The sequence below is a fragment of the Glycine soja genome, chromosome 13, assembly GCF_004193775.1.
Source record: "Glycine soja cultivar W05 chromosome 13, ASM419377v2, whole genome shotgun sequence".
Taxonomy (NCBI): domain Eukaryota; kingdom Viridiplantae; phylum Streptophyta; class Magnoliopsida; order Fabales; family Fabaceae; genus Glycine; species Glycine soja.
The window spans coordinates 10,568,271-10,587,917 of record NC_041014.1 but is presented as its reverse complement, the minus strand read 5'-3'; the positions used below and the strand labels follow the sequence as shown (position 1 = coordinate 10,587,917).

Genomic DNA, 19,647 nt, shown 5'->3' with positions numbered 1-19,647 from the left:
AAAATACAAAAGGGAAAAATACATAATTTTGGAGTCATGTTTTGCACACACGATTAAAGTTTGTCGTCCCTTGTGACAGGCACCTGGGGTTGTAATACATTCATCGTGCGTAAACAAATCTCAAACCCTTATTCTCAAATTTCGCAGACCCCGTTTTGGTTTTTCTAACATTTCCCTCGAATAAACGTTGGTGGCGGCTCCACGTGTTTTCTTCTTTTTGAAGACACGCTTTTATCTCGCCTCACCCTCCCATCGAAGGGTAGGTTGCGACAATTGGTGATAGTATAGAGTAGCACATAGGAACAACGGAAGGGTCCATAGATCATATTATATATCTCAATGAAGACAAGAAATGGTGAACATGCACCAAAACACCATAGAAGAGCAAGGATACTTGTACTTTATGCTTAATGACAACTCTTATGCTTCTTCTGCACCAGAGACCTCAGCAGAAGAAGTTTTATGGGATGGTCTGTGGAACATAGATCATGTTCATGGAAATTTTAGTGTAGCTAGTGCAGCAAGCAAAGTCGATCTATACAATTTAGTTGCTCCCTTCTGTTAATGTTTTTTTGGTTAAGCAAAGTAGTCCTAGGTAGCTAATCTAAGTCATATTTATGAAAGAACTAGTTATGCACGAACATAGCTTAAGTTGTGTTAATATGCTTAGTTCATCGTAGGACAACTATTCTTGCAAGTCATTATATTTCATTGAAAATGGAGGAGGCATAACTGGGCAGTCAACCAACTTGACTGAAACATCAAGTGATCTATAGTCATACTAGACACTAGTATACCATGGTTTGTCAAATGAGCAATGCACTGCTAAAAACAGATATGAAGCCACGTAAATGGAACACAAACCACATTTAAATATGAATATCATCTAATCTAATCCAACATAATGTAAAATGAAGACACAAGACATCTAATCAAGCATTCCCCCCCATTGAATGTATACATCAGATCCAACTACAAATGAAACATGACCGAAATTATCCATAGCGATAAAGGATATGCATATTGATCCTCTGAATCCACTTAGAGCATCTAATTATTACAGAAATCAACATCAAGCTGACAAGAAATAGCATTGATATGAAGACAGACAAAATAAAAGATCAAAGAACATCCTCTGAATTCCATAGTTATTCTAGAGAAAGCAAAAACTGCAATACAAGGTGCAACTATAAGGCGTACATAACATAATAATCTGCCAATATAATTGAAAAAAATATTCATACATCGTTTAAATCGACCAATGCTATTTAAGGCATTACCAGAATGTTGAGCTGTAAATAATGGTGAAAGAAACTTATTGAAGACCTGAGGTTGTGATGTAAATGATGCCAATGAAATGTCTAAAACATGCTCTGGTTAATCACTTGCTCTCAATATCCTACAAATCTGTTCTGGATATAGCCGTTAGGGAAAAACAACAAAATATAAAAATCAACAGAGGATGGTCCTCGTAGGATTCTTGAATTTGAACAACTACGAGGCCAAAATTCTATTATAGTACCTTACATTGTACGTTAGCTGACAATTAGTATAATTAATAAACAATTCAATAGTACTACTAATAGAATTGAGAAAGGAATTATAGCTTAGGATTTTGATAAGACATGTAAGTGGAGAACAAAAAGCCTTCCATCAAAATATATTGCTATTTATTAGTGATTACTTTTTGTGGTTCTAATAACAAAATTTTACATTCATAAACTGATCCTGAATGTTAAAGCATAAATGAAAAACTAGCATACTATTTTTTCTTGTCATTGGGTATGCCCTTACAATACAAATAAGCTAGTTGGCAGCCCTAATAATCAAAATCCTAAACACTCAAACTGATCTTAAACTTTCTACTACCACCTCTAACCATGAGATTAAAATCAAAATGAAGATTAATTGATGTTGGAACCAATTATCGTCACACTCAATTAAAATCAATGATCTTCAGTTGCATCTAGTCAAGGAAAGTCATTCGTCCTAACTCCTGATCTCGTGCCTCCTTTCCAACCAAATTTGTTCTTAGATAGTGCTTTGTTCAATAGCATGGATTGAACATTACAAAAATTCCTAACACCCCAAAAACCAAGTCTCTAAAAAATTTATGGATAAGGCACCTTTATGTTCGGTGTCAAGTGTTGACACTATGACTAAATAATATGAAGGAGCCTTATCAGGTCATTTCCCATTTCCCTGTCTTCTCACTCCCACAAACCAATGGTATAAAGCTAAAAGCTAATTAGTCTTACAAGACACAAGAGGAGTGCTTACAAGAGATCTTACAGAGTTTATTTGGTTTTATGAAAACGACTTAGTGTGTGTTAGGATACGTGGTGTAGTGGTCCATAATCATTGTTTTGTTCATGGTTGTAGTCAAGCTACTCTTTCTTGCTTATGATTTTTCAATTATTCACTGTCATTTTTGTGGCTAGAATCGATTGTCTATGGTATCCAAACATGCTTTTACGACTACTATAACATCTAATAATAATATCATTTTGATAAGTCTCGTGATAAAGAGTAATCCAAACAATCTTTTTTGTAAAATTTCTGACATAAGCTCTTATGAGATAAAAAGTTATTGAATAAAAACACTCAACTTGTTTATCCAAACACACCCCAAACCATTAATCACAATGACTCAACGAGTACAATCTCCAGAGCCTCAGAGAAGATATAACAACTTCAGTTAATAAGAATAATAATAAAAAAAACATACACAGTTAAAGTCCAAAATGCATCATCTAAAAATACTAGCAGATGCAACCCTATTTTGCAGTCCTACACGCCAAACTACAAATATCGTATTGAGATTTTCAAGTATGTAATGACGCAAAATTAAGTGAGACGGAAATGACGAGGGATCTGGTAAAAGTAAAAGTAATAAAAGCATACACAACAAGAAAAGGATACATCAAATAGAAGCCATGAGCAAAGGCCCCAACCAACACAGTAGTAAACAAGCAATCTCTCAAGATGGGTTTATGCCGTAGCGATAGACGAACTGAAAAAAATAAAATTCAAATAACCCAACAATAATAAAAGAAGAAGAATAAATGGAGTATTTGAAAGACTCATACTTAGAGGGAGAACAGGGGCATGAGGAAGGAGGAACTTAATAGGGGATCCGTTGTTTCTCTTTCGTACTACAACTTCTTTGTGGCAATAGAATTAAGGAGAAGGGGACGAAGTTGAGAATAATAATTAATAGGTAAAGAAAGGGGAAGGGAGGAACTTACTGCTTGGAAGGATCACATGCATACCTAAATTGGGGCTCAGCCTCAGCTAAGGAACCCAGTAGGTGACCTTCAATCGCACTCAAACCAAGATGATAGCGGACCGGCACGGGAGACGGCGGAGTGGCCTGGGGTTCACAGAGGGCATGATGCGATGATGTCACGGGAGCGACAGCTAGCTAGGGCGAAGAATTTGTGTTGTCGGGTTAGCAGTGAAGGAATCACGCGATACTGAAATGAGTAAGCAAACAAAGACGGTTTTTCGGATAAAACTGTCTTTGTACCGTAGTACAAAATTACAACTTTGCCATCCCACACATGCTTATCTACTCATCAAAGGCGATTCTAGGAAAACGTCGTCGTTGTGTTTGACTTTATTACAAAAATGTCACCGCTAATCATTTTAAGACGATTAGAATCGTCTTAGAATCATGACATGAATAATGACTTTTTTAGTTGTGAATGTATGTAATATAAGTAATATGACATGATATGAAGACAGAAATAAAAAAAATGGATTCATGTTTGTTAGGTGTTTACGAAATATTGATCTTCATATATCATTCCTCACTTTAAAGTATATAGTTTTGTTCCTGAGTGGGAGTATTAATTAAGTCTTGGAAAAATCAAAACGATTTTGAAGAGTTCTTCACTTCTTCTGAGGTTTTTGGTCATTTTCACGTGGTTTGGCTTGACAGGTTTTGATTAGAGATTAATATTAACACTTAACAGTGATAGCGAGACGTACTTGAAAGCTTTTTGAATTTGATTTTTGTTTTAATTTGAATTTTTGTGTGAAGAGGATGAGACATAACGAAACGCGTAGGGTCGAGCATTCGCAGATGTGGTGGGCTAGTGGCATCTACAATAACGTGTACTGAATTAAATGCGCTAGGTATTTTGATTATTCAAATCTTGGAGGTGTTTTCTCATATGGACCAATAGCGTTTTTCTTTTTTCTGAATTGGACCACTAGCTCGTCTCTCTGGTCTAAATTAATGATGTTTATTTTTGTTATAGATTATCTACATATATTATTTCATGTATAAACTTATAAGTCATGCATGCACGCTCATTTCCTAGAACAAACTTTAGTTATTGTCACAGGTACGTATTATTCATTAGTCTTTGGTTGGACTTTTCTTTAGTATTAAGTGTAAAAGTTTAAGGCCAACGTAGATAGAAGCAATTCCACACGCTATACACCCAAAACTACAGCTCAACTTTGGACTCGTGGCCTAGGAAAAGTCAGTGCCGTGTGAAGCTTAACGCAGGTTTAAATTTCAAGGAATATGATAATGTTGTCTTTTTCTTTTTTTGAGTTGATAATAAGTTGTCTTGTAAACAAAAAAAAAGGTTGTCTTGTAAACAAAAAAAAAAGTTGTCTTGTATATATAAGTCCGAGTGTCACTCTCATTGTCATTATTGTGTGGGGGAGACAATGCTTGGAAACTTTATATGTGTACACCTTGACCTTTCACAGAGTTAAATAAAATTGCACAAATCATAGCTAATTCTAGTTATTATAAATTGAAATTGATAAATTATTTCGAGCTTATAATTTCAAATTTTCGGATTATAAATTTATAATTGCAGTAGAAGTTTATTTAAAATTCTGAAACTTTATTTTCATTTTTACTTAGATAGGGAGGGGAATAGATAAAAAAAACGAGTATAAGCCATAAGATTATTGCATCATTTTTATCACTTCTATAAATCCTTAAAAGACTTAAATATGCGAAAAGATCAAAAGTACACCTGATATCTGCACCAGATGCATGTCACGAACTTCTTTAGTTCAGCAATATTCTTTACATTTGAATTGCATGCTATAATTTAACGTTTTTTTAGATTTATAATTTAACATATTTACACACAATAAAATGAAGAACACTTCTCACAATTAGTTAATCATGTTAAGAAGTTGTTAACATGTTTAATAGTAGTTAACCACTTGCAAAAAAATATTTATATACACGATTAATCACGTGTTGAACTGATGCTAATCATGAAATTACGTATTGGGTGAGACGAATATTTTATAAATTAGGTTAAATTTTTTTTAATTCAATTTAGTCTAATAACTCTTTTTAGGTTCAATTTAATTTTCTAATTTCTTAAATAGATTTAATTTGATTCATCAAATTAAATTATAAGAAATCACTTCATGATAATTTAAAATCATCACTAAATGATCTTAAACTGTTACAAAATATATAAGTCAGTTTTAAAAATTAGAGGACCAAATTAAAAAAAAACTAAAAGATCAAATTAAATCTAAATAAAAAAATTAAAAATTAATTTAATCTATAAATTATCGCACAATTTTTCAAAGGAAAGAATGTGGTCACCAAGTGCCTGTTTGGTATGGTACGTCAGTCAATTTTACCTTGTGTCTAATAACCACGTCAAAGGTAAAGTTAAAAGGAATAGCTCTAACTTTCCATGTTATTTACATGCCTTCAGCCTTTTAGAACACAAAACCAAATTTTTTAGTCCAAATGTCCGTATTTCAAATTTCAACTTTGTTTTGTTTGTACTCCAAGTTCAATGTTCATTCACTTTGCATCCAGCCTCGGTCTTTGTGTTATAAAGTTCAAAAAAAAAAAAATCGATCAAAGTCTGCATGTTAAAATACACTTTTAATTCTTTGTTTTAGATTATGTTTAGTTGATTACTTATATTTTAAAAAGTTTAATTTAGCCTTTTATATTTTTTAAGTGAGTAAAAATATTCTTTTGAAAGAATGATAAATTTTTTTATATTTTGAGACATAATTTTGAACCATTTTTTTTAATAATTTGAGTTGAAAAATATGTTTTATTATATTCATTTAAAACTATGAAAACTAATATGTGTTCAAATTGAAAAGGAGCAAATATAAAAAGTTGCTTAAAAAAGAGTGCCACGAGCAACTATAAAAAAAAATTTGATTTTACAATTGGTTGTTGGTGGGTTATAGTTTTCTATGTTTATTGTTTTTTTTTTATTCAAACACCAATTGGATTCTACAATTTTTATATACATGAATTTAATTAAATAAGTTTCATTTTTCAAATCAAATCATGGTAGACTTTAAAATTGTATCCCAAAATCAAAAAAATATTGTTCTGAAAAAATTATTATGACACACCGTATTTAGAATTAAATTGAACCTTTTAAAACATAATAGACCAAACTAAACATAATCTAAAAGTCAAAGGACCAAAAATGTAATTTAATTCATTAGGAAAAAAGTATTTTTTACGATGATTTTGAGGGAGTTTTATGACGATTTTCAACCGTCGTTGTAGTCATTGTTGTGGAAGGTCTTGACTTTCCACAACGGTTTTCAAATTATTTTAGAAGTATATAATTTCTAATATGATTTTGTCCTGAAACTGTCTTAGAATATTTTTTTAAAAAAATTAAAAATTCTAAGACGGTTTTTCCAAAAATCATCATAGAAAGTAGATTTTTTAAGACAATTTTTTAAATAACTGTCTTAGAATGTTTTTAAAAAAAAAACAATAAAGGAAAATGCTCTAAAAAATAACTAGCATTACAAAATGAAAGTGAAAACAATAATTTACAAAATGACTAGCATCCCTTGATATGACATTTTCTTAGTGAAATTACATTTTGCACAAAATGCTCTTAAAAATTAAGGATTACAAAATGAAAGGAAAAACAATAATTTACTCCATATTTAAGCAATTACTGATATCAATTATTGAATAGTTCTTGCAAGATTCACTCAGGAACATACAGAAAACCTCAAAATAGTTGTTATTAACTCATTGTATCTAAACATTGTTTCTTTCTCACAAACCAACATTAAGATTTCCAGTTAACCGAACCTTTTTAGTTGAATTTGTCATCACCTATAGACATGAAAACTATGAAACATGAATAATGGTAAAAATTAGGAGATACTAATTCCAAGGCTTAGTTAAGTCATTGCTAACTATTGAAATTGTAACTCAAAGTTGGATAGTATACTAATAGAAGGAGCACATAAGTGGTCCTTCTTAATGTTGATAATTTTCCAAGTTTTGGTTGTTGCAACTAGAAGATTTGTCTGCCATTAGAAGTAAAATGAATGAAATAATTGAAGTTGGCACATCTATTAAAATTTTAACCAGCCAATTATAATGGATATTGAAATTGGGTGCAATAGATATTTACTTGGCGACACAATAATGCTGGAATCTAAACGATATCCACAACTCTGTCAATTGCTTCACACTGGCAAAAAATATAAACGTACCAAAGGTAGACCATGAGTTAGAATCTGAAATACCAATACCACACTCCAATGACAAGTATACACTGGAAGAACCAATTTAATTATTCAATATAGTATATTGCAAAATTATTGATAATAAAGGTGCTAACCATTCTGATTTTCAAAATTAGATGGGTGGGTACAACCAAGTGTTGAGGAAAATAGCAGTGATAATAAGAGAGCCAAGCTTGGACTTACAAGATATAATTTCTTACCAATGCATGATCCAAGCAAAATGTTTTTCAAGTTACCGTTTCAACATAAAATGATTGCATGAGGGGAAAGAACATATAAGAATTTAATCCAGGTATCAACTATTTCATGATGTTAACAACTTAACATTCCATTTATCAAAGCATCACTTAAAGAAAAGTCAGTGCTATTTTTTTCTTTCAACACTAACAAACAAGTAATGATTATCCCTTCAAAACAACATATAATTAAGACCAAACTAGTTTGATTGATATGCCAAATAATGTTAGTACTGTATGTGATCTTTGACCCATACAAGAAGGCCATGAAATATGAATTCCATACAACATATTCGAAAGGCACAATCACTTCCCACGGTTTGCTAGGCTATCCATAAAGGCAAAGATTTTGCATCTTTGTATCACAAAGCTTGATACAAACAGAAAGTATAATATGGAATGTTATAAAATAATAATAATAAAAATTAGGTACAAAATGTTTGAAGTTTGTTATCCATCACCATAGGTAATGTCAAAGACAAATACTTGGATCAGGCTGATGATAGAACTTTTGGACATCTGCATAAGGAAGGGGAACAAAAAAAAAAGCGTTACATTGAGTGAATAAAAGTGATAATTGAAAATGAGAATGAAATGATAGATATTAGATACCGATGGTGAGGGCCTTAATGATGCCATCTCTGTGGCCCTTGAAATCTCTGAAGACCAAGAGATTGAGCTCCTCCTCCTCCTGCCTCCATCTTCATTTTTCTGTGTGTGTTGAGTTAAAATGAAATTGAATGGAGGTAAGGAAACTATTTTATTTGACTCCTTTCTCTCTCATTCAAAACCCTAATCTTACATTCGGTGTCCACCCTGTTCTTCTCCATGACCTTCTCCACTTAGTCGCCAACTTCAGTGCCAACGATCTCGGTGGCAACATTGAGAACCTGATCGAAGACCTTGAGTAGCGCACCATACGCCATGGAGACCTCGGCGCTGACGAGGATGACGCGGTCAGGGGAGTCTGACGTAGTGTCCTAGATTCAGATCTTGGAATCGGTGGCCTCTTAAAGCGTCTTTATGAGCACGCCGAACTTGTCGATGATAGAGGAGACAAAAGGTCACGTGAGTCGTGTAGGGTCTAGAATAGTTCATGTCACCATTAGAATGGTTAGGGTTGGAGTTTGGTTTGGCCATCGAAGTGGAACACTCTCCTTTTTGCTTTCTGGTTTATACTTCAAAGGAAGTTGTTGTTTCTTCTTCCCATAACATTGTTGCTTCAGAGGATATATATTTAGGGTTTCACTCAAAATACAGAAAGCGAGAATAAGAGAGAGAAAAAGCCTATCCCATTCAAATATGGTTTTGTAAAACTGTCTTTGTACACGATTCAATTACAATGGTTTTTCGAATAATCGTCCTTAAATTCACAATTCTAAGACAGTTATTAAAAAATCGTCTTCATTATTAATTACAACAATGTCACTGCATTGTCTTCTAGGACGGTTTTTGCCAATCGTCTTTGTTGGCACATTATGATAAACAATTTTTGTAGTGATGAATTAGTTATTGTTAACCCGTTATAAACCAATTTTTTACTAGTTTATACTACTTTTCATAGTTTTTGACCAGTATGTTAACAAAAATGATGGATAGTACCAATTTTAAGAACTAAATTGATATTTTACTTTAATAAATACGATTCTTATGGCATCTCAGGTTAACATTGTAATAAAAACCGTTTCTTTGTCACACTATTTATTCACTCGAGTAAACTTTTCTTGCATATAGCGTTTATGGTGTCTGGATAGGTGAGTTTCCTCTACTTCTATATGCTATGAATAATATTAACATGCGGATTTTTTTTAATAGAATATTTTTTAATATATTGTCATTATTATTGACTTTTGATTATATGATGATGTCTATCACTTCCCTAATCTTATAACAACCTTCCAATATTAACAACTTTCTCCTATAGGTTGTTGCACATGCATTTTTTTAAGATTAGATATTTTTTTATTCTAAATATTTTGCAAATTTCATTTTTATTTCAAAACAATTTTTTTTAGTATTTTTGTCTCTAATATTTTTTTCTTTGTTAACAATTTTAGTTCCTACTATCACATAATAACCTTTTTTATGACATAACAATTACCTGTATTGTATTTTTAATTCCCATATATATATATATATATATATATATATATATATATATATATATATATATATATATATATATATATATATATATATATATATATATATATAAATTGATGGTGACAAACTAGTTGATGATGAATTAAAAATACAATTCAAAAAAGAAAAACATATTTAATTGGTCATCAAACTCCAATCTGTAATGATTTGACAAGTACTAGATTGCTAATATAATTGTTATGTCTTCAAAAAAAAGAAAAAAACTCTCCAATGTGATAACTAAGGATGAACCTACTGCAATAGTTGGGGCTCGGGGCTTGGTCCCCTGATTTTTTTCAATTTAAGTTTTTTAACATTAGATAATTATAATAGAAAAAAATAGTATTAGGTAATTATTTTGCTTAAAAATTTCAAGTATGTAAATAATATTCTTTAAGACTACAGTGTCTATGAGAGTAAAATTCTTATCTTTGGTGACAATAGAGCTGCTATAAGTCTTTCAAAAAATCCAGCATTACATTTTAGAGCAAAGCTTATAGAAATTAAACATCATTTTATAAGAGATCATGTTCAAAATGGGACAGTGGATTTATAGTTTGTGCCCACTGATGATCAACTAGCTGATATTTTTACAAAATCATTAACTGAAGAAAGGTTGATCATGCTAAAAGGTCAACTTCAAATGATCTCTATTAATGATTGACTTAATCTTTATATGTCAAAATGTTGCATCCAATGATATATTGTCCACTCGACCTTAAACACACACTCATAATGTTCAATATATGGACAACATATCATGCATTTTATTCTTATATATGAAATGCAACATTTTCTTAGCGAAACGATGTAACGCTTCATGCTGAGTTGGTTTTGGGAAGTGAACCTAATAATTGTTTTTGAAAAAACCAAAAAGCCCATAATAAAACCTTATTACATTGAAACTCTTGGCATTACACACTCTCTACAGACATTTTAACTTCCTATCTAAGTATTAAAACCACTCTAAAAACTTATTACGTTGAAACTCTTGGCATTACACACTCTCTACAAACACTTCAACTTCCTCTCTAAGTATTCAAATCTTAGCTCTCATATCTCTACAATATCCTCTGTAAACACCCCCGTTACTGAGACAATCCCTACCATGGAAATCACCACCATTCAAAGAAACAATTATTCATCCATCCATGTAGAACACTTTTTCAACATTCAAGAACTCAAAAAAACAGGTCTAAAGCTTAATGAAACCTTACTATTTTGTGGTGTCAGACAGTTCTTCAATGAGCCACCAACCATCTATCCTGAACTAATAAGAACTTTCTGGAGACATGCTAAGTTCATAAACAAGAAGACTATTGCCTCCATGGTTTTAGGAGTGAAGGCAGTATTGTCCTACAACACTATTACTTAGACAACAGGATGTTTGCATGAGAGCAGTACCAACCAGGAAGGCTGAGAGCAGAAGTATGACTCTCAAGTCACTAGAGCACTCTACAAAGACAATGTTGACAAGGATGGTGACTAGAAGACAATTGCATACAATATGATTTGTGAAAAGGCAAAAATATGGGCCAACATTCTGAACAAGAGTGTGCTCCATAAAGCAAGTTCCAAAACAACCCTTTCTGATCTTCAAAAGTTTGTGTTGTTTCACTTGATGGAGAACCTCCCGTTTGACCTTCCACACACAATACATAAACATGCTGAGGAACCTCAAGGGCTTAGGTGGTCTGGATGACATTTAATATACAACCCTCATCAACAAGCTCATGTGGGACCAAGGAGTATACCATATGTTCAAAAAGATAGACAAGGATTCTAAGCACACACTAATAGCCAAGGGTTTAGTGGTTGCTAAACAAAAAAGTTTACCAAGACTAACCTGATAGCTATGAAGGTGGCTATAGAACAAAGCTTAAAAGAGACTCTTGAAGTGGACATGGATGCCATCAACAAAAGAAAATAGAAAAGGTTGGCCAAGGCCATCATTGATGAAGACCTAGGTTCAAACAACTTTGGCATTTCAAGAAAAATTCAGAAGATCATGGTTGAGCAACATCAGCAAAAGAAGACCAGAAAACTTTCACAAAGAGATGAAGAAGAAGAAGAGCTTTTGGCCAATGAGCATAGAACTAAAAGAAGGCATAAGTCTACTACGCCTGCTTCTGCACGTCCACCAATAGTGACCTCAATCCCACATAGGTTGAAAGATCTAACTTAGACTGATGAAGATGAAGGCTTGATTCGAGTGGCCTTGCAAAAGAATAAAATTACTGCTCTAGATGCCCAGCTCCTAAAAAGGCAAAGCAAGCCCAACCAATCTCTGAACCCTAGGCATCTGTCATCCCCTCTGCCATTACACGACTAATCGAGGCCGTACCCGAATCAAATAAACATGAAAATGCAGTAACTAGGAAGTGATCCTAGGTCGTTTCCCAACGAGCAGTGACAAGCCAAATGTTCATAATATACTTGCAGTAACAGTAACGATGGGGGGGGGGTTTGGTTGTTTGGTAATTAAAGAGCAGAACAAATAAAATGGAATACGAAACTACTAATATTAAAAACGGGTTGTTTCCTCTGATTCAGAAGCCACTCTCTTATCCTGGGTTATGGAGAATTCGTCCCTAATAGTCAACCACTTAATCCAACCCTATTTCAATTTACTAAGCGAAAATCAACTTAGGGTTTTCAATACGTGATTAGGCACCACATACACCAGTTAGCCCTTCGTCCATTAAGCATGAACGCAAGTTAGGCTCAGAGGCAATTAATCGAACACGAAGCGTGCACTGATTAATATTCACGAAATTGGGATAACTGGTGAAGGGAAAACTGCCAGGAAACCACATTACAAACGAAACCTCAAAGAGAGTTGGGCTTCGTCCTCAAAAGGAAACAACACCAGAAAATCTAGCCTTCCATGGATTCAAACAGAAAACGCAAATGAAACATGAAGCAGAAACGTAAATGAATAGAAACGTAAATGAAAGTAGAAGAAGAAGCCTTTTGCACTCCTGGGCAAAATGAAACAAAGAACAAAATCCAAGGATATCAAAGGGAGACAAACAAAAACATTCACATATTTCTCAATGAACATCAAGGAATGAAAGGAATGGGTAACATCTAACATAAGGAGATCCAAAAAGTCAAGACATTCATGAAAATCATCCAAGCAACCCAATCATGGCAAAATAGTTAATCAGCTCAAGAATGAAAAGTGATAAAGCCTCACAAGATATACACTCTATCTCTCAAATGTCTAGGCTACTATTTACCCTCAAAGCACCCATGAAAGCAAACACCACATAAACTTGGCAAGATTCTAAAATTGACAATCAACCCATAAACACAAGCACATGAGGATCAAAAGGTCTTTTAAGGTTGTAATGGGGCCAAGGACAAGGTATGGAGAAATATGGAATAAGTGGCTAAATCCCAAAGGAATAGAGGAGCAAAGGGGAATAAGTGCATATTAAGAAAAAAAAAATAAGAAAATAAAAAGAAGTAAAGATAAAAATTAAACATGAAGAGTAGAACCAAGAGTTTCATCATTCTTGCGCCATTCATTTCTTTGTTTTTTATCCTTCTACTTTTTCTTTTCTTCTTTTCTTTTTTTCGAATTTTTTTTTTTTTTTTACTCTTTAGCCTTTGAGAAACAACATTTCATTCAGCATGTCCAACATTTAACCAATATACAATGTACATCAAGTATGGCCCAAAATACATCATGAAGCATAGCCAACAAAACAAGTTGTCCAATGAAACAAAAACCCCCCACACTTATTCCCAAAACAATTCCAAAGCTCCAAAATTCCTTAAGGATATGGTAATATCATGGTTTTTCACTTAAGGCTTGTAGTGAGCTTCAAAACAAGGAAAGGGAAACAAGGCTCAAAAGGGCTATCAAAGGAATTAATTCAAGGTAAGTCCATTTGGCTAGAAGCTTATAAGAACAAAATTGCCTTAATCATTTCCAAATATGCATGTGAATTAGGACGCATCAACAAGAATCAAGCCAAGGCTATTGTGCAAGCAATCAATGGGGCAAAACACACCAAATGATTATAATGATGGATGGCTCAAATTCTCACAAAGGTAAAATCATCACTTTCAAATTGAGCTTTCAAAACTATCATGACATGTAGAGAAGAATCAAGGATTTCAAGTCACAAAATGTCAAGAACTTTTATTTTCAAAACAATTACCCATTTCTTGAACATATCCTATAATTCAAAGAAAAACATGCAAAGTCGTACGTGCACACGAAATTGACCCAAAATATTAAACTGAAAATCCGACGAAACTAACAACATTAACAAATTAACACAACTAACAAATTAACAAAACCAACAAAACTAGCAAAACCAAAGAACACTCCCCCCCATACTTAAACAACACATTGTCCTCAATGTAGCACAATTAAAAGATTAAAAACAATTAAATCATCAAAGAGAATCGGACAAGTGTAATAAAAGCAAAGAAGGAGATAGGAAAAGAAAAACTCCCTAAGTTATGGTGGAGGAAGAGTAGGGTGGAGTAAGGAAGTCTCTTCCACCACTACGCCCACTAAAGAAGGGTTCGTGAGGAATGGCTTAAGTCGATGTCCGTTGACCTTGAAGCTCTTGTTTGTGGAGTCGCTTTTGATCTCAACTGTACCAAAAGGAAAAACATTAGTAACAACAAAAGGACCAATCCACTTAGACCTCAACTTACCACTCATGAGTCCAAGCCTAGAATTATACAATAACACTTTTTGCCCAACCACGAAGTCTTTTTTAACTATCATGCTATCATGGAACTTCTTGGTCTTTTCTTTGTAGAACTTGGCATTCTCGTAGGCTTCTAGGCGGATTTCATCTAACTCACTCAGTTGCAACTTCCTTTCCTCGCCAGCTTGATCCATAGAGAAGTTGCAAGTCTTCACTGCCCAGTATGCTTTGTGCTCAATTTCCACTGGAAGATGACATGCCTTTCCAAAGACAACCCGATAAGGAGACATTCCTATGGGTGCTTTGTAGGCAGTCCGATGTGCCCAGAGAGCATCATCAAGCCTGGTACTCCAATCTTTCCTGCTTGGCTGCACAATCTTTTCTAGAAATTTCTGCCTGTCCATTAGTCTGAGGGTGGTATGGTGTGGATACCCTGTGTACCACCCCGTACTTTTTAAGCAGGGCATGCATTGTCCTGTTGCAAAAATGGGTTCCTTGATCACTAACAATTGCTTTAGGTACTCCAAACCTGCAAAACAGATTAGACCTGACAAAGTCTGCGACAACTTTAGCATCATTAGTTCTAGTGGGCTTGGCTTCCACCCATTTTGAAACATAATCAACTGCAAGGAGAATATAAACATAACCAAAAGAGACAGGAAAAGGACCCATGAAATCTATACCCCAGACATCAAACACCTCACAGAATAGCATAGGTTGCTGAGGCATTTGTTGTCGCCATGTAAGTGTATTTCCTGCTCTCTGACACTGCTCACAAGTGCTGCAGATCTTTCACGCATCTTTAAAGATGGTGGGCCAATAAAAACCACAATCAAGCACTTTGCGAGCTATCCTTTGAACACCCAGATGACCTCCCGGTGCGGAAGAATGACAGAACTGCAGGACTGAGTCAGTCTCATGATCTGGAATGCACCGTCTAATGACCTGATCACTGCACAATTTCCACAAGTAGGGGACATCCCAAATAAAATGCTTAGCATCACTTTTAATCTTATCTTTTTGGGCCTTAGATGCTAAGGGAGGAAAAACAGAGGCAACTAAATAATTGACAATGTTAGCAAACCAGGGAGTAGAAAGAGAGTCAGAAATACTATACAATATATACAAATGATCATCCGGGAAATCATCCCGAATAGGTGAATCTGCATCAGAGACACGTTCGATCCGACTCAAATGATCAGCAACTAGATTTTGTGCTCCGCTCCTATCACGGATCTCCAAGTCAAACTCTTGGAGCCAGAGCATCCATCGGATCAACCTAGGCTTAGAATTAGCCTTCTTCAACAAGTACTTTAGAGCTGCATGGTCAGTATAAACAATAATGCGAGTACCAAGCAAATAAGATCGAAATTTTTCAAGAGCAAAAACTATGGCTAGAAGCTCTTTCTCAATAGTAGTATAATTTTCTTGGGCAGCATCTAAAGTCCTAGAAGCATAATATATCACCCTGGGCAATTTATCAATTTTCTGAGCAAGGACAGCCCCCAATGCATAATTTGATGCATCACACATAAGCTCAAAAGGGGCAGTCCAATCGGGTGCCTGGATGATGGGGGTGGTAGTCAACGCTCTTTTGAGGCAATCAAAAGCCTCTTTGCATCTGTCATTAAAGTCAAACTCCACCTCCTTTTGCAACAAGTTGGACAGTGGAAGGGCTACTTTGCTAAAATCCCTTATAAAGCGCCTGTAGAATCCTGCATGACCAAGAAAAGATCGCACCTCTCGCACACAAGAGGGGTAAGGCAATTGTGAAATAACAGAAATTTTTGCAGGATCTACTTCAATACCCTTATTGGAAATAATGTGGCCTAAAACTATACCTTTCTCAACCATAAAATGACATTTTTCAAAATTTAGAACAAGGTTAGTTTCAATGCATCTATTCAAAACTTTTTCCAAACTATTCAAACAACCATCAAAAGAGGATCCATATACAGTGAAATCATCCATAAACACCTCTATGCAATTTTCTAAAAAATCACTGAAAATACTGATCATGCACCGCTGGAAGGTACCAGGGGCATTGCACAGGCCGAAAGGCATCCTCCTATAAGCAAAAGTGCCGAAGGGGCAGGTGAATGTGGTCTTTTCCTGATCCTCAGGAGCAATAGTAATTTGCATATAACCAGAAAAACCATCAAGGAAACAGTAGTGGGATTTACCTGCCAGGCGTTCAAGCATCTGGTCAATGAATGGCAGGGGAAAATGGTCCTTTTTGGTAACCTGGTTCAGCCTCCTATAGTCAATGCAGACTCTCCAACTGTTCTGCACCCGAGTAGGAATCAGCTCCTCCTTCTCATTTCTGATCACTGTGAGACCAGTCTTTTTCGGGACTACCTGGACGGGACTCACCCATTGGCTGTCGGAGATAGGATAAATGATTCCAGCTTGCAAAAGCTTGGTTATCTCCTTCTTCACTACATCAAGAATCACCGGGTTAAGTCTTCTCTGTGGCTGTCTTACTGGTTTAGCTCCATCCTCTAAATTTATTCGATGCATACATGTGGATGGGCTAATACCAGGAATGTCCACCACGGTCCAGCCTATAGCCTTCTTATGCTTCTTGAGAACTGACAACAACTTCTCCTCTTGCTCATCAGCAAGGGAGGCAGATATAATCACTGGAAAACTCTTGCTATCATCCAAGTAAGCGTATTTTAAATTTGATGGCAGAGGCTTCAATTCTGGTGTGGTCGGCTGGACAGTGGTAGAAGGAGATGGTTTCTCAGCCTTTACCTCATAAAGAAAGTCAGAGGTATGTGTACTTCCTGAAACATGGTTAGTCCTATCTGACTCTATAAAATCAATCTCAAGAGGTAAAACACCACCACCAGGCATGCAATCAATATCACTCTCAGATTCACTCTCAGCATCAAATTCAGACATATGATCAAGTACAATTTCAGACTCAATGCATGAAGAGTGAGAGGCATGCAGATTAGAATAAAGATCAGTCATGTATTCATCAACAACATGGTCAATTATTTCAGCACGAAATACAGAAAGATCTTCAGATGGGTATTTCATAGCATCCAGAATATTAAAATGAACAGTTATATCACCAAACTCCATGGACAGTGTGCCTGCATAAACATATATCTTAGTTCTAGCAGTTTTCATAAAGGGTCTGCCTAGAATGATGGGAACTGATCCTTGAGAAAATCCATCTTCCATATTCAAGATATAAAAATCAACAGGGAAAATCAGTTCACCAACTCTAACTAAGACATCTTCTATGAAACCAACAAGATAGGCAACACTTCTATTAGCTAAATGAATTACCACATCAGTTGACTGCAAGGGACCTAGAGATAGAGAATTAAAAATCGACAGAGGCATAACACTAACAGAGGCTCCTAAATCTAGCATGGCATTGTCAAACTTACTATTCCCTATGATACAAGGTATGCTGAATGTACCTGGATCTTTGCATTTTTCAGGAATTTGAGGAACAGATTTACCAATCAATGCGGAGACATTTCTGCCCATGCTAATTCGTTCACTTCCTTTAAGCTTCCGCTTATTAGTGCACAACTCCTTCAAGAATTTGGCATATCTTGGAATTTGCTTTATTTCATCCAACAGAGGTATGTTTACCTCTACTTTTCTAAACGTTTCCAAGATCTCTTTCTCTGCCTCTTCCATTTTTTGTTGGAAACTGCTCTTGGAGGGAATGGAAGAGGGGGAATGTGCTGCTTCTGCAAATCAGAATTACCTGTGGAAGAAGATTCACCTGCACAGAAATTGTTAGGTAGATTTTTGTCATCACCTTTTTCTGGAATAGAGTGAAGTTTGGCAGGTTCATTTGCAGATGAGGAAGGTGCTACGGGTTGAGGTCCTTGACACTGCTTTCCCGACCTCAATGAAATGGCACTAACATTTTTGGGATTTTGGACAGCTTGAGAAGGCAGCTTGTCAGAATTCTGGGACTGTTGTTGATTCAATTGGGTAGCTAATTGTCCCATCTGATTGGTTAAGCTCTGAATGGAGGCTCTGGTCTCTTGCTGAAACTGCATGTTCTGGATAGTCATTTGCCTCACAAGTTCTTCGAGGGAAGGTTGTGGAGGGGCCTCAACTGTTGGCTGTTTCTGGGGTTGTTGCTGTTGTTGGATTGGTGGAGGAATGTATGGTCTGCTTGGGCCAGCAGCATTTTGGAAGGAAGGAGCAGGCTGCTGTTGTTGTTGCTGAGGGCTGGACCATCTTAGGTTAGGGTGATTCCTCCATCCAGGGTTGTATCTGTTGCTGGAAAGGTCATAATTGCTCTGCTGTGGTTGATTTTGCTGCTGAGGTTGAGGAGGTCTATTGTAAATATTTGCAGCATAAGCTTCAGGTTGCTCAATTGCTCCAGGTTGCTGTATGGAAGGGCAAAGGTCTGTATGGTGGTCAGCAGAGGAGCACAAACCACAAACCCTTGCGATAGGTACAGATTTCTGATTCAAGGCCAGCTGGGTTACCAAGTTGACCAACACATCCAGTTTGCCTTCAAGCTTCTTAGTTTCAGATGATGCAGATGGGTTTGTAGCTACCTCATGCACTCCTCTAATGACTATGGCATCATTTCTGGCGCTAAACTACTGGGAGTTGGAGGTCATCTTCTCAATTAAATTTCTGGCTTCAGCAGGAGTCATGTCTCCAAGGGCTCCACCACTGGCAGCATCTATCATACTTCTCTCCATATTACTGAGTCCTTCATAAAAATATTGGAGAAGAAGCTGTTCTGAAATCTGATGGTGGGGGCAACTGGCACATAGTTTCTTAAATCTCTCCCAGTACTCATACAGGCTCTCTCCACTGAGTTGTCTAATACCTGAGATATCCTTCCTGATGGCTGTGGTCCTGGAAGCAGGAAAATTTTTTTCTAAGAATACTCTCTTAAGGTCATCCCAGCTCGTGATGGACCTTGGAGCAAGGTAATACAACCAGTCCTTTGCCACTCCCTCTAATGAATGAGGAAAAGCCTTCAGAAATATGTGATCCTCTTGGACATCTGGGGGTTTCATGGTGGAGCAGACAATGTGAAATTCTTTCAAATGTTTGTGCGGGTC

General features: G+C 35.5%; 1 long non-coding RNA gene and 1 other non-coding gene across 2 annotated transcripts; one reads left to right on the top strand and one right to left on the bottom strand.

The window, feature by feature from the left end:
- Nucleotides 1-297: 297 nt before the first annotated feature.
- Nucleotides 298-3,774, bottom strand: LOC114381818. Its single transcript, XR_003660082.1, has 3 exons — nucleotides 3,090-3,774; nucleotides 2,923-3,013; nucleotides 298-1,412 (listed from the first exon to the last, which is right to left on the bottom strand). It is a non-coding gene; the product is annotated as an uncharacterized LOC114381818 (long non-coding RNA).
- A 15,550-nt stretch (nucleotides 3,775-19,324) lies between these two features.
- On the top strand, nucleotides 19,325-19,431 carry LOC114382889. Its single transcript, XR_003660346.1, has one exon. It is a non-coding gene; the product is annotated as a small nucleolar RNA R71 (small nucleolar RNA).
- The last annotated feature ends 216 nt before the right edge of the window (nucleotides 19,432-19,647 follow it).